The 15,363-nt window shown below is 37.5% G+C and overlaps 1 long non-coding RNA gene across 1 annotated transcript; it reads right to left on the reverse strand.

Annotated features, from left to right (window-relative positions):
* On the reverse strand, positions 1-7,331 carry LOC145983868 (uncharacterized). Its single transcript, XR_014441269.1, has 4 exons — positions 7,253-7,331; positions 5,146-5,295; positions 3,734-3,805; positions 1-74 (listed from the first exon to the last, which is right to left on the reverse strand). It is a non-coding gene; the product is annotated as an uncharacterized LOC145983868 (long non-coding RNA).
* Positions 7,332-15,363: the final 8,032 nt, after the last annotated feature.

The raw sequence follows: 15,363 nt of genomic DNA on the forward strand, positions 1-15,363 counted from the left end.
GGAATTTTACTTCATTGCTAAAAATTTGCATGCTGTATTCCTTTAAAATGTCTGTATGGAAAGGCGTCCATGATCTGAAAGGAGAAAAAATGTAAGAGTAAATAAGAATATAACCAAGAATGCATTTAGGTCAGAGTGTGATAGTTTAGAATGTACTTATAACATTTATGAGTCTTAATACTTCCCTGAAAAGTATACTAGTGATGTGTGCATACAAAGTGATTCAAGCTTGAGTAGCCAGCCTTCATGGATGAATGGTTACGAAAGCATGCTAAAACGCCTGGGGTGTCGAGTTCGAATCCCAGCCTGAGCACAGGTGTTCTTTGTGAGTGTCCATTCATCAGTAGCGTAGGCAGGATTTCATCAAGGGGGGTGTTATCTCGAAAACTTTCTACAAATTCACATTACCATTGTTTTATTATACTTTAATTAATTAATAATAATACTAAATTAATTAATAATTCTTATAATTAATTAATTAGTTTAATTACTACTAATGCAGCTGCTATTTATGAAAGAAATAGAACAAAATTACAATTCTTTTGTTTCAAAATAATTGTCTAGTCAACGGTTATTTGTATATGATAAGTGAGACATTTTAAGTGTGAAGAAAATCCATAAAAACAAGCAAATATATTAAATTTATTGAAATAATCGAAATATGAAACTCATTCAAGGAGCCGCGCTGGTCTAGTCTGACAACTTCGTGGGATATCCGGGTTCGATTCCCGGAATTGGTTGGAATTTATCCAGCCTTGTCTCCGCACCCAGCCTATGGGTATCTGAGAGCAACCTTGGGGGATGAAGGCTGCCGGAGCATGGTGCTGATCACATCACCTGCAAAATAGTTCGAGATCAAGAATCTTTGGGGCCCACCACACCACTATGTGTGACTGCATGGCACGGTGCTATATACACGGGGGAATTTACATTACCTTTACCTATGGAACTTACCCAGGGTGATGATGAAGCGCGAGAATACATGTTGCTAAATTCCACTGAGTCTATGTTTTCGTTGTAAAGTAAGTTTATAGACATTCCAACACATTTATCCCTTCTAGGTGATTCACAAAAGACTTCTTCGACATTATTTAATGATGTGGATGTAGACTCAGCATCACTTGAGAGTTCACAAGGGGATGTGAAATCAGTACCGGGAAGAACGTTTGCAATAAGGATGAAGCAAGGAATTTTCACAATTCTCGCAAGAGTCACTGCGCGACTTTTTGCAAAAGAAAATTGCAAAATTGAACTTTGCGGCCGCTTAGATTGTGTTTGGAATGTTGTGTTTTTCTTCATGCTGCATGGGAATAATAATCCAAATTATTATTATTATTATTATTATTATTATTATTATTATTATTATTACTGTCGCAGATCTTTGACTGTGATAAATTAGCCATTTTTAATTTTTTCTACAGCATTTTCCATAATATTTCAAGAGCTCAAGGGGGGGGTTTAAACCCGTTAACCCCCCCCTTGCGTACGCCACTGCCATTCATCCATTCCATCATATCATCACTCATCCTCATGTTCGCAATTAGCCCAAAAGTGGCAGAAATGCGAAGAAAAATAAACAAAATCAATCAGTCAAGCTGCTCAATTGAAAGATTGACTTGGTGTTTTAAGTCCACTTTATGCACAATATGGCTAATCGAGACTGGACCTGCGGTTCAAAGTGGGATCCGAACCACTATGTGCCTCCACAGGGTATCGAACCCAGGACCCCTTGATTACAAGGCAACGACCTACCACTGCACCATCGGGGAGGCCCTCAAGCTGATCAGTTTCTACATTGAATGCAGTAGCACTAAATTGGCAATTTATTTTACACAGCATTTCCCATAATATTTAAAGCTCGGGGAGGGTTAAACCCAGTAACCCCCCTTGCGTGCGCCACTGATTGAATGAACAGGTGGAGGGACTAAGAGTATGTCACCCTATTATGCAAAGGTAATATAAACATGCATGCTTTTATTTCATAAGCAAGGGCCTGTACAAGGAGGGTGATGATGGGGCTATAAACAGGCAGGAAAAAATAGCGAAATGAGGGCTGACTACTGGGCACGCCACAGCATATAACTGGAAATGGCACACTATCTTCAAAAGTAAGAAATTACTTTAGGATAATATTTTGTGCTGAAACATCGGTGTCGGGAGATGGAGGTGGAACATATCCGTTGACCCCACCCCCTGGAATTGCCATCGGCCATTTCAAGTCACAAAAAGCAGAAGTTGTTATAACATAAATAATGTTTAGAAAGCTTTTATTGAAAAGTTAAAACTTAAAGATAAAACAGAATAACTGTGCATTTCAGTACACTAACTGTGTAAAATGTAAAAAAAAAAAAAAAATATAGTAATAAGGAAAAGTTGTACTTGATATTCATTCATCTAGTAGTTCTCCCAAAGGATTTAATAATAGTAATAATAATAATATAATTTTATTTTTTTGTTATAATAGTTATTACTGTAAAATTATTATCATAACCATGATTCTTATTGTTAATATTTGTTCTACTATTAAGTTAAGTCAATGGATTGCCCCCCAATACACACACACAAACACCTTTCTGGTGTCGCCTAAGAGCTCAAACAGTACCATTCAATGTTGGTGTGAAAAATATTTTTTTTACTAATTTTTGAGTGTTTAGCTTTAGCTTTCTTTTGTTTCTGTTAGTTCTGCAGGGTGCGAAATCCTGGGGGGACAGGGGGATTTCCCACCACCAACAATCTTGGCCTTAAAAATCCCCCCACCAAAAATTTCCGGGGGGAAGATTTTTTGTTATAACAAACGAAAGATAAGCAATTACTTTTAATTTCAAATATACTGTACTAACAATAATATCGAAAACACACACAAATTAGTGTAGTTGTGAGTATTGAATGCTTTCTCTCTCAATAAATCATTAACAAATCAACACCAATACGCACAATTAAAGTAAAACAAGAATGCAAGAAAATTATAACTATGAAATCTAATTGATTTATATTAACATAAAGCAGAAACAAAACAAAAACTTACACATAATAAAAGCACTTCAACTATTTCATAATTTATAACATCTTTAACCAAGTTACTAAAGTAATTAGTTGGCTGCTTTACAATATCTGATATGTATAAAAGTAACAAATTAATTTACTTTTAATAATACACACATGTGGCGGAGGGGGAATGTAAATTAAGAACTTTCTTCCCCCACCAGTTTTCAATGATTTCGCACCCTGTAGTTCTGTCCTGTCAAAGTGTATGTGTAAACATCATGTAGTGAAAAGGCAAAAAGATTTTATTTATTCTGTACATTATACTAGCATGTAACAGGCACAGTGCCAGAAGGAGAAGTGAGTGGATGCCTCATTCCATCCCTTCACCCAGCAGACAAGAGACACATACCCTTGACAATTTTAAATATTTTCTATAGAAACAAGACATAGCTACATGAAAGTTCAACTCTCCAAAAATAAAAGCATGGATATGATTCTGTTTTCAAGTAGCAGAAATAAAGTTCTATTGAAAGTTTAGAAAGTATAGAAAGAAATACATAAAGATTATAATTTGTATATTTATGCTAAGGTGCATTTTGGAAATGCATATCCAAAGATTCTTAATTACAAAATGAAAGGTGTGTATGTATGGTTCGCACACGCAGCATTATATTTTACGTTCCTAGTTCTATTTATGTGATTCTGACATTTTCAGATTACATACAGGTTAATTGATTTATTTACTTACATTTCCATTTACAAAATCAGGATCATCTTCAAACATCAGATGTGGTTATTTTAGTTAAACAGCATTCAATGTCTGAAATAAGGAATAAATTTAAATTAGATTAATCTTGAAAGTAGCAAAAATTTAACTTCTTCAATACAACAGTTTATTGTACAACTATATTTCTTAATAGATGGAAGACTATTTGAAGCGTTCAAGTGGATTTAACATATAAAAGTTAATTATCATGCAAAGTTAGCATCATTTGGATCCCCCCAGCAATTTAAATTCTCCTAAGGAATGTCTATACATACAGTGGAAGATTGAATGAAAGAAACCCAGAATGATGAAAGTTTAGATACTTTTCAAATAAGAATTAATTTCTTTATCTGTGTGTTTTCTTCTACATAACATCTCAAAATGAATTTAATTTCCAAAGACAAAATTTGTATGTAGGCTTTTACAGGGTAACTGATAGCCAATAAATGTAGCATCACAGACCCTCACTTTGCAAGTTGAAAAGAGAAAACAAATAAAATGTATGAATCACTTACTTCATCCCACATCCACAAGAACACTAAATTGTACACAAGCAGCAATCGATTCTCAGAACTTAAAGATGCTGACACAGAAGTATATTTGCTGTGTGGTCTAGTCAACCATTTTTTTTCACTAATCCTCCATGAAATTAATTGTGTAACAAAGATATTAGGAAAGGTATGTAAAGAGTGAGATGCATAAATATTTCCCGGAGAAGTTCAATGCAGTTCAATTCCTTAAATACACGTGGGACGTCAAAAAATATTGAAAATTATGAACAACTTGCCTGGTAATATTTTAACATCTCGCTGTACACATTGTGTAATTAGTATGCCATATCAATTTCCAAATACTTCTTAAGACAGTCACAACAAAGTTTTACACTCCAGCCTACACTGTGTATAACTATTAGTACTGTCCTTCCCAGTGGCGAACACTCCCTTTGAAACAGAAATAACCGAAGCTATGAGACACCCACCCACCCTTTCCTATTTCCAGATTTGTTGTTTGAATTTGTTTTTAAGTTCACTTTATGCACAGAAAGGCTAATCGGGGCTGCACCTAAAGTTCAAAGTGAAATCTGAACCACTACCGAGTATGGAACGTCGGACTCCTTGATACATGTATTTATGTATGCATGTACTTTTGACACTTTAATTTTCTTTTCACACTCACTATGATGACTAAATGTTCAATACTAGCTGACCACCTCTAGCGTGCGCTACACCTGGGTACATATAGTGGTCGCCACTGGTCCTCCCACCTCAACATATAAGCTTACTTCCTAAGAGACCTCTTCATTTCAAGTTCCTACAGCTTAAAACTTATGAAAATAATGAATAATAAATTCCCTTGAAAAGAGAACAAAATTAGATTTGAACTACTCTACTTACATTGCATATCTGTGTAAACCCAACCCATGCAGGATCCTTGAAAAACTGCTATCGGTGATGAGTGGCGAAATGTTCAGTGTAGATTGGAACTAAGGCGAGTGTGTTTGTGGGTATTATCCGTATTCACTCCTCTCTATGCATGGCACATTCCTGAAAAGGAGTTGAAAATTAAAATAATACTTAAAATTTTATGTTACACAACCATATTTATGTGTAAAAGAAATCTAAGACAACACTCTAAAAGAAATTCTAGCTGCTGCTTGAAATTGTAAGTTTTCTTAACTTAAATTGTTAATGTTTAGAATCCCCCAAGGACCGAAAATTAGAAGATACTATGGACGCACACTACAGAAAACCTCACGAATATCAGCGTCTGAATGTGGGAAGGCGATCATTGCTCCCGAAAATTAATGTCAAGGTATATTTAACTTTCACGCCCTTGTTTACAATGTGTCTTTTTTCCTTTAAAAAATTGTGAATTACATGCAATCGACTACAACGAATGAATGGAGTTTAAGCAGCAGCTTACAAATCTTATAAACTCTTACAGAAGCCTGTTTTGTAAATAATATTTCCCATGCAAATTAACTTTACGTCCCACAGTATCCCACTGCATTATTTTGGCCTCTTTACTTAAAAATCAATTACAAATCCCTCTGGGGTACGTTCCGACAGGCAATAACGAAAGATTATGAATTATGCGCAACAAGTTACTTTACAACTTTAGGAACATCACACACCAAACGAAGGTGCCAGTCGCAGTCAGAATAGTCGACACCAAAGGGGGCTCTAGCCCACAACGAAATATTTTTGGCCCATCTCCTCCTAACACAAATAGCCAACAGTTAAAAATTGGGATTGCTTACAGCGCAGCGAGAATCACACAAGAACAGAAGAACACAAAGAGAGAGGGTGAAAGAGACCGAAGATACATTGACAGCGAATGACAGAGAACATAAATAGAAGGAAATGGGAAAGAGAGAAGGAAGCGTAGAAAGAAAGAGACAAAAGGTAAAGAAGAATAACGGAAATGGAAACAGAGGAACCAAGAGAGCAGAGAAAAATTGAAACATATGAAAACGGAGAAAGAAATAAAGATGATAGAGAATCCTAGTAGCAGTGATAATTGTAGTAGGGTCAACCTTTGTAACGTTGTTCCCCCAAACATCCACATATTCTGTTTAAAGTAAGATTATCTTTCGTTTGTACCGGATTGTATAGCATTTACTTTCGTTTGCAACATTACAGAGTTCGAGTATTCACAAATTGAACTTGGGGGGTAGCCCGTACAGTTTTATCCCAGCGCATTTTTTCGATTGTACCGTAACGATTTGAGAGTAAATTAAATTAATATTTGAAGTTCCCTCGCCCCCAACTTTAAAATGAAGGACAAAATCATTACGTTTGTACCATTGAAATAACTAAACTAAACAACTAAAAGCTCCCCATCGTGGAGGAAGAAAAAATCAAGCAACTTCTTGGATAGAATTTCGTTTGTGCACTTGAAATTTTATTTTTTATCGTTATAGTTTTCCAGTTATTTCTCTCCAAAAATGGGAGTGGGAAGGACGGAAACGAACTTAAACCATGATTTCTGTCTCCGCAACCATAGGCGTAAATTGGCGGGGACAAGGACCCCCAAAATTTTCACATTTGTTAAAATCTTCAAGTTAGGCGACCTGAGGAGCAAAGTAATAAAGAGTAATATTTGTGATTTCGCTAGTTATTTAAATGTCTTAGCACGTCGAGCTGCGACGCCAGGTGTCCCGGGTTCGAATCCCGCTTGGGCATGGTTGTTTGTAAATGTCCATTTATCAATTTCATCACTCATCCCCATATTCTCAAAATTAGCCAAGAGGCACAAACCGCGAGGTAAAATAAAACGAATCAATCAAATCAAATCAAACCATCACGAATGCCAATCTTCGGACGAGAACTATTGAAAGGGCTCACACTGCATGCTAAACAGTGCCCTCTCACCGTGTACTGTCATTATTTCGAAATGTGAAACACATTTTGGTCTAAGCATTTAGGATAGGACAATCTGAGCATATATAAAGAAAACTTACAGTGTAAAAATATTGAAAACGTTATTGAACTTACTTACCTTCGAATCCTGCTTTCTTATCTTCACTTTCAAATACCCACTCAGCAGACAAACTATTCTGGCCCACGGCACAGACGACCTCACACAATGTCAACGGCAAGGCTATTCTGGGCCTGCTTGTCCCAGACGACCTTCGATTGGTCCACACGAAAAGCGCGCCGTATACGACGCGTGACTTGCAACAAAAGACACTAAAAGTGAATGTCCTTTAAACAAAGCAACGATCTTTGGGGGTGGGGGTGGTTTAGACAACTTTTGTGGCAGGCGGATCCACTGGGGGGGCGATGGGAGCGATCTCCATTCCCAACTGCCAGTTCTTGGATATGATATTATACCTGATATTTTTGAGACTCAAATGTTCCGACTTTTATCCCCAAATTTAAAAGGCTCGATAATATTTATAAAATAAATCAACCTTATGATCAAGATAAGCTAATCGAAACTGACACTACAGTTTAAATTTGTATTGAATCACTGTGCAATATGCTTCAAAATGAAATCGAACTGAGACCCCTTGAGGGAATAGGCTTTCGTGTTCTGTGAATATTCACTATATTTCTCATATCTGCTCATTCAGATTACATTGTGGCAATAGGAGGTCAAGAGGCATTCTGATACAATAATAACCACCTATTCCAGTCCTCGACCTCTATTTTTGCAAAGGAATTCTCTATCTTCTAGAACACAAAATCAGCTTCGTTCCTGTTTACAGTATAATATATTGTTTATATATAGCAGTGTAGTGTATGTTAGAATTGAGGTTCGGTGAGGTGAGGCATTCGAATGAAATTCGCCCCTCCCAGCTGTAACTTCTGGATCCGCCACTGGTTTGTGGCAATTTGAAAGCGCTCTGTGGATACCAAAGTCCTAAGAAAATAAAGGACAGAATTTCTCTCCTCCACAAATTGATTGAGCTGGTTTATTTTATTTCGCTTTTGTGTCACTTTTGGCTAATCGCGAAGATGAGGATGAATTGATGATATGATTAAATTCATGAAGGGACACTCGCAAAGAAAACACATCCCCAGACCTGGATTCGCTGCGCTACCCACTCCGCCATGGAGACCGGCTTTCCTTCACAGAGATAAGTACTTCATAATAATATTAATGTAGAATATAATATTGTAATTCTCATCCAGGAACAGCCCTATAGTAGGGGGGTGGGAGGATAAGGGCAGTTGATTCAGGTTCCGCAACAAACAACTTCAAATTTCCCCAGAACTTATTAGTTAATAGTTGACATTGATACTTTCTAATACACATGATTAGTTGACCAAAAATCTAGATTTTTACCCCCTAAAAAACTAATGTGAACATGAGAATGTTTTTTGACGCTTTTATATAAAGAAAACTTCAAACTGCGTTTATTGTGTAATGCTGGTTATTATCAGTTCGTTACAATAATCTGTAATTAAAATTTTATAATAATAAATGAGTATTTAATGTCTTATTGTTGAAAATATTGTCTTTGCATTTACTGTAGTGTCCTAATATACTGATTGGAACAAAGAACTCCAGAAAATATAACTTATATGGTGGTCGTTACCAAAGATAATGTACTCTTCCTGCGGGATTTGTAAGCAATAAGTTCTTCTCAATAAGGGGACCCCCACGGACAGGGTGCAGAGCTGTGGTGCAACGCTCTTGTCACTTGGTGTCCAGGTTCGAGCCTGGGTGAGTGACTGTTGAAATAGCCATTTCCATAAGATAAATTATTTTCCTGTATTTGTACATATTGCCAATGGACACGAGAACTTGCGAAAAATAACATTTTTTAAAAATAATCCAGATAGTTAATAAACAAGCGTGAATGTGAAGATATGAAGGACGTATCATCCAAAATACAATAAGTAACTTCATTTTTTTTAACTAGTCGTTGAATGCAGGGTCTTGTACTACTAATAAAACTGTATCTTAGATAGTGGTAAGCAGGAATAATGCTGTTTTCTTTTCCTTCTCACTGGCAGGCAAACACGTCATTCGAGGTATTACATATATCGATTGCCTTCGACTGTTGACTAGAACAATAGAAAACCAGATTTTTTTAAAGGAAGATCGGCCGTTGGTATAAAATTTATTATTACGTATTATGATTATTTTGATTGATTGATTTGCTTTATTTTACTTCGCTTTTGTGCCACTTTGGCTGAAACCGAGCACAATTTAAAATGAAGACAAGACCGAGAGTGACAGCCGTCTGTATAATCGAGACTTATACTGTCCGAAAGCCTTGTATTGTTCAAGGATTTGGTAAATCGTAGTGTAAATTATTTTTTGAGTTCGTTATAATCAAAATTTCTATAATATGCAACTTGATTTACTTTTTATTTAAAGATGTTTAATTTTCTAAAACTTTCGTTTTTAAGTTATATTACTAAATGTCTTTGAACATTTCTTATATATTTATTATTGAGATAATCTAAACGAGACCGATGCTTTTCCTTCGGGAAAGAAAGAGCAACGAGAACGAGTCTGCTTACAGCGACGTCTGGCGAAGAACGAAAGGTTCCTTCATTCACGACTCTCGTCTCAGTTTGTAACCTAAATTCATGTTGCACTTTTATTAATTTTTGTAAAAGTAATCCTATGTTCAATGGCATTGATTAACTTCAGTTGGCCATATTTTGAGAAATCTTACGTGCCAGTATAATGCAAACTGTCTGAAATAAATGTAATAAGTTAGCCGTGACCGAGCACGTTGAATAGTAGACTCAAGGATTTTGCTACCGAATGCTTGACGGTCAATTAGTTGGCTTATGAAAAGATCCACGTATATATCCAAACCAATAATAATAATAATCTCTTGATTTAGTAGGTGACGTGCGCGTGGATTACAAGGAAGCAGAATTCTTTATAGGGGTGGTCAGGCCAACAATAAAATTTAAACAGTAATATTAATAACAATAATAATTATCATGCTTATGATTATTATTATTATAAACTAATTGAAATAAACCAATTTTATTCCAAATGTATTATCATTACTATTATTATTATTATTATATCCTCCTTGGAGAGAATTTTCTTCTCGATCCACTTGATAAATGAATTTCCAGCGCAACAGTAACTTGACTGAGATGCTTATAGTCATTAAATTTTGTTATTAACTTCTATAATAATAATACCCGTGGCTCTACAGCCCTCGAAGGGCCTTGGCCTATCTCCCGGCTGCCAGGCTCCATCCCACAATCCTACCTAGAGGTGTGGAGATCTTCAACCAGTAATGGGGTGACGTGGGGTCAGCACGTCGAACCTCCAGCCGTTATAGGAGATATCCGTGACCGGGTTACACTACTCACTCGTAGCTCGCCAATTTCCTCACGATGGTGGGTTGCCACCGGTCCTATGCACAGGCCGAGAACCCAGAGACTGAACCCAGGCGGACTCGAACCCATGCCGTCGGAGGCCAAAGCACAGCGCCTTAGACCGCACGGCCACGGACGAGGACAATTAACTTTTGTACAGTTTGTTCAAGAAAAAGCTTTCAAAGCTAGTTAGAAATTTTAATCACAGCGTTTATCAGAGGAATATAATCGTGTACCAGAAATAAAACATTGCTTCGACTTGTAATGTCATTCCCAGGGAAGACTTCAGGTTTGGTGCATTGACGCGTGACGCGCACAGCAAGGGGTTGCTCGTTACAAAGGAAAAGGAGAGAAAGTCCAGAAACGGAACTTTGGAGGATATTCACGTATGGTATTCAACACGTCGTTGCAAAATTTATTTGTTGCCACATCTATTTGAAGACAGTGGCTCAGAAAGGGAACCAGTTTGCCTCATTAAATGTAGCGTAAATTTGGAAATGAAACAAGAATAACAAATTGGAACTGCGTTTATGGTATTATGTGCTCATTGAAATTAATTAGCTTAACCAAAATTTCTTTTGAATACTTAGATAAGCGGACCTATTTAGAAACTTTTATGATTTTTGTTTATGCAGCTCTAAAGATTTCAAAAATATGGATAAGCATTTTAGGTTGTACATTGACTGTGATGTAGGGGTGGGGGAAAAGTAATGAAAGTTGAATGTCTTTTGGAGTTGCGGTCCCTTGCAAGGATAAAACGCAAAGTGGGATGAAACATTTTCTATTAGACTGTTTGTTGTTGGCGTTACCGCCCTTAGGCATACCTTTTGAATAAATGCAAAAGATAGTCGTTGGTGTAGTAAACTACGAAGCAGAGGGTTTGGGTAAAGTTTGAATATGTATTTTCTTTGTCTCATCAGTGTTATCCTCATCGTTACAATTAAGCCATTCGTCAAATTGCAAATTGAAGTATTCGTCACATGTCATATTGGTGGCGTACGTAAGTTGTTTGGCAGAGAACTTTAAAAAAAGAATTTCAAATGCAGGAAGGATGGGAATTCTAGGAAAGAGAAAGTGGCTGAAAGCCTCTCGGACATTCAGCGGCAAACGTTTGAAAAACATTCGCGCGCTCGAAGTAAAGAAATATGCGAATCAAAGATTGGTTCGGAAGAATATTTGGAAGAAATAAAAAACAACTTTTTTAAAAAATTATAGTCGGGTCATCTCCGATTACCTAGCTGACCCAGAGTATACGCCGCTGATATATATATATATATATATATATATATATATATATATATATATATATATATATGTATATATATATATATATATATATATGTATATATATATGTGTGTGTGTGTGTGTGTGTTTGTGTTTATTATAAACTTATCGTAAGAAAGTCTGTTAACACACTAGTCTTTAACCTTTATCACTTAAGTGCATTTACATTTACCATACACGTGCATTCATCACTTCTGGACTCAAAGGGGGGCAGGGACCATTCAATTTTTTCCTCGCAGTGAGGCGCCAGGGGGAGTATAGGGACCTAATTTTATTTAGGGCGCTGTTCGCTGCTGACGTCACGGACTCCCCTGTAAGAGAAGGTAGTATGTGCGCGGTACCACCAACCACAGCTGGGAACTGGCCGTAGCCAGCCGGCACCTCCGACAAGCGGGCGCTGGGTAAAGGATTAAAGGATGCCGCGACACCCCCGGCGTTAGCTAGGAATCGGCAAGCCGACCGGTGTCTCCTGTACAAGGGCGACAGGTTAGGAAGATGGTCTAGGTGCTCCTAGATAAGCCAGGCAGGTAGAACCTGGCACCTAGACCGGGTAGTTAGGTTGCTGCTAGGCTCTTCTTCTTCTTTCTTCCTCCTTCCTTCCTTCCTTCCTTCTGGGATGGCTGCTAGGCTTCTGGCTGGATGGCCGGTTTTTCCCAGGATGTTTGCCAGTTGACATCCGGGAGCCAACTGAGCTCCGGTCTCCCTGCGCTGGGTTTTATAGTCGCGGTGGCGCATGGGTGGTGAAAATTTTAACTACAAGTACGCGTTGCTAACTCATTTTTTTACATATTGCAAACTTCGTACTGAGGAATATCAAGGTTTTGACATTGAGAAATCACTAGTGGGAAAATCACTAGATGCACGTGACAATATAAACTAAAACTGTGTGCATTCAGACAATACAATTAATAATGAGCCTCGCAGGACTCTGCTATTGTAAACAACACGTTGAACAATGTAAATGACAATAAATGATAACATTAAAAAGAATATAGCGACCACGCAGGGTCTAATAATGAGTGAAGCTAGTAAACGTAGAGATAGAGAATACATTTAAACTAAAAGCGTACGCCTCGCAGGGACATTCCGCTTAACTCTTTCATCCGATTAAAAAGAATATAGCGACCACGCAATGTCTAATAATAATTAAATGGCGACCAAGCAGGGTCGTTACATATGCCCCTTCCTCGGGCGAAAATTTTGAAGAAATTTAAATCTTACAATTAATGAAAAATTTTCATGAAACATTAATTTAAAATTCAATAGAAAATATGACGGTAATAAGAGTCTGTTTCTTCTACACATTAGTCACTAGGTCATCTTCTTCCCCTACCACTTCTCTTCTTCGCTCCGATGAACACCTGTAGAGGCGAAGGTTGTTGAAGTTGACTCGGTCGACGGGTTGCCTGGTCCTGGGGTGAACTAACATTGTTGTGTTTTTCCGAAGATCAGTGGCTAAATAAGGTCGAATATACACTTCGAAGAGCTTAGCTATTGTTCTATTCTTCCTCGAACTAAGCTTATGATTTCGAACAAGAACCAAGTCGTCTTCGTGCAGCTCGAGCGCATGGCCTTTAGTCTTAAATTTTCGTTTCATATTTCTAGTGCGCTCTTTGGACTTGGCTAGAAATAGCTTTTGGTTCCAGTTGGAGATTTGCGGGTCTACTTCGTTGATAGGCCAGTTGAAATGATCAAGGACTTCGTTAGGAACGGGTCTGTTGAAGAATAATTCTGAAGGAGCGTAGCCAGTGGCTTCAGATACCGATTTATTGAGTAGCCAACAGATTTCAGTTAAAAATTTAGACCAACTTTGATGTTCACGATGGCAGAACAATCTGAGTAACCTTACAATTTCTTGATTGATCCTTTCGATTGTATTACTGCTTGGGTGGTAGACGGTCGTGAAGAAATATCTTATGCCTTTCTGGTCAAGGTAGTCTTTCCATACTTCTGAAGTAAACTGGTACCCCTGTCTGACAATATGGCCTTAACTTTTGGAAAGTGGGAAAAGTATCCTCTCTCCATTATATTTATTATCTCTCTTGCAGTCCCTCGCCGTAAGGGATAAACTGAGACAAACTTTGTACCAACGTCTACCAGGGACAATATGTATTGGTACCCCTGAGATGAAGGTAACTTTCCAATTAAATCTATGGACAGCAGCTGGTGAGGATCCTTCTGATTTATGTGCAGCTTGTCCTTAAGGATTCCTAGTTTATCCATCTTAGTCTTAGCACACGTGAGGCAATCTCTAACATGCTTAACTACATCTGCCTTCAATTTTGGCCAAAAATAACGAGTCTTAATTCGGTTTAAGGTTTTGGCTAGGCCGAAATGTCCCTGCTCGTCGTGATTTTCTTTCTTAACTTTCTCCTTGAACTTTTCTGGAACACACAACTTCCACGTTACTTCATCTTCAGAACTCTTCCTAAACAAAAGATTACCATACCTTTGGTACAACTTCTTAACTTTTGTTTCTGCAGGCGAATCTTGCTCTTCCTTTTGTTCTAGGATTTTGATGACAGGCCAGCAAAAGTCATCAGCTTCTTGAGCTTCTATCCAACTTTCCACCTCCTCTATTTCATCTCGCTCCTGCCAGATGTAGTTCACATGGAAATTTCTGGTTTCTGGTTCCACATCTTCATCTTCCGCTGGATATCTACTAAGCACGTCAGGTACTAAGTTTTCTTTTCCTTGGATGTAAATAATCTCGAAAGAGTAGGACTGCAATCTGAGGGACCATCTAGTAAGACGGCAATTCCAGTTCTTAGAGTTTTGTAGCCATACTAATCCACGGTGGTCAGCATAAATCTTGAAATGTCTACCCTTCAAATAAATTTCAAACTTATTCACTCCAAATAAAATGGCCAAACATTCAAGCTCATGAATTGAATAATGCTTTTCATTGTTCTTTAATTTTCGACTAGCATACTGAACAACAGCTTTATCTTCTCCTTGCTCTTGAAATAGGATGCACCCTAAACCTTTAGTTGAGGCATCGCTCTGAATACAGAACTCTTTATCTAGATCCGGCTGCACTAACGCTGGAGTACTTACTAATTCTTCTTTTAACTGAGAAAAAGCTTCTTCTTGAGCTGGACTCCAATTCCATTTGGTAGTTTTGGAAAGCAGCTGTCCCAGAGGTTCTGTCTTCACAGAGAAGTTCTTTATGAATTTTCTTCTCCAGTTTGCTAGTCCTAAAAACTTTCTAACGTCCCTTTTACTAGTAGGGCGAGGGAACCTTAGAATGGCTTCATTCTTCTTTGGATCTACCTTGATCTGATCACCAGAGATTAAATGTCCGAGATACACTAGTTCTCCTTTCACAAAATTACATTTTCTTAATTTCACCTTGAGACCGACTTCTTCCAGTCTGCGAAGAACTTCTTCTATGTGTGTTAAATGAGTTGGAAAATCCGAATCAAAAATAAGGAGATCATCAATATACACCGTTAAATAACTTTCAGTCTCAGGTTCAAACACACGGTGCATAACAGATACAAAAGTAGAAACTGCATTCG

Source organism: Lepisma saccharinum, chromosome 1, assembly GCF_977018435.1.
Source record: "Lepisma saccharinum chromosome 1, izLepSacc3.1, whole genome shotgun sequence".
NCBI lineage: Eukaryota > Metazoa > Arthropoda > Insecta > Zygentoma > Lepismatidae > Lepisma > Lepisma saccharinum.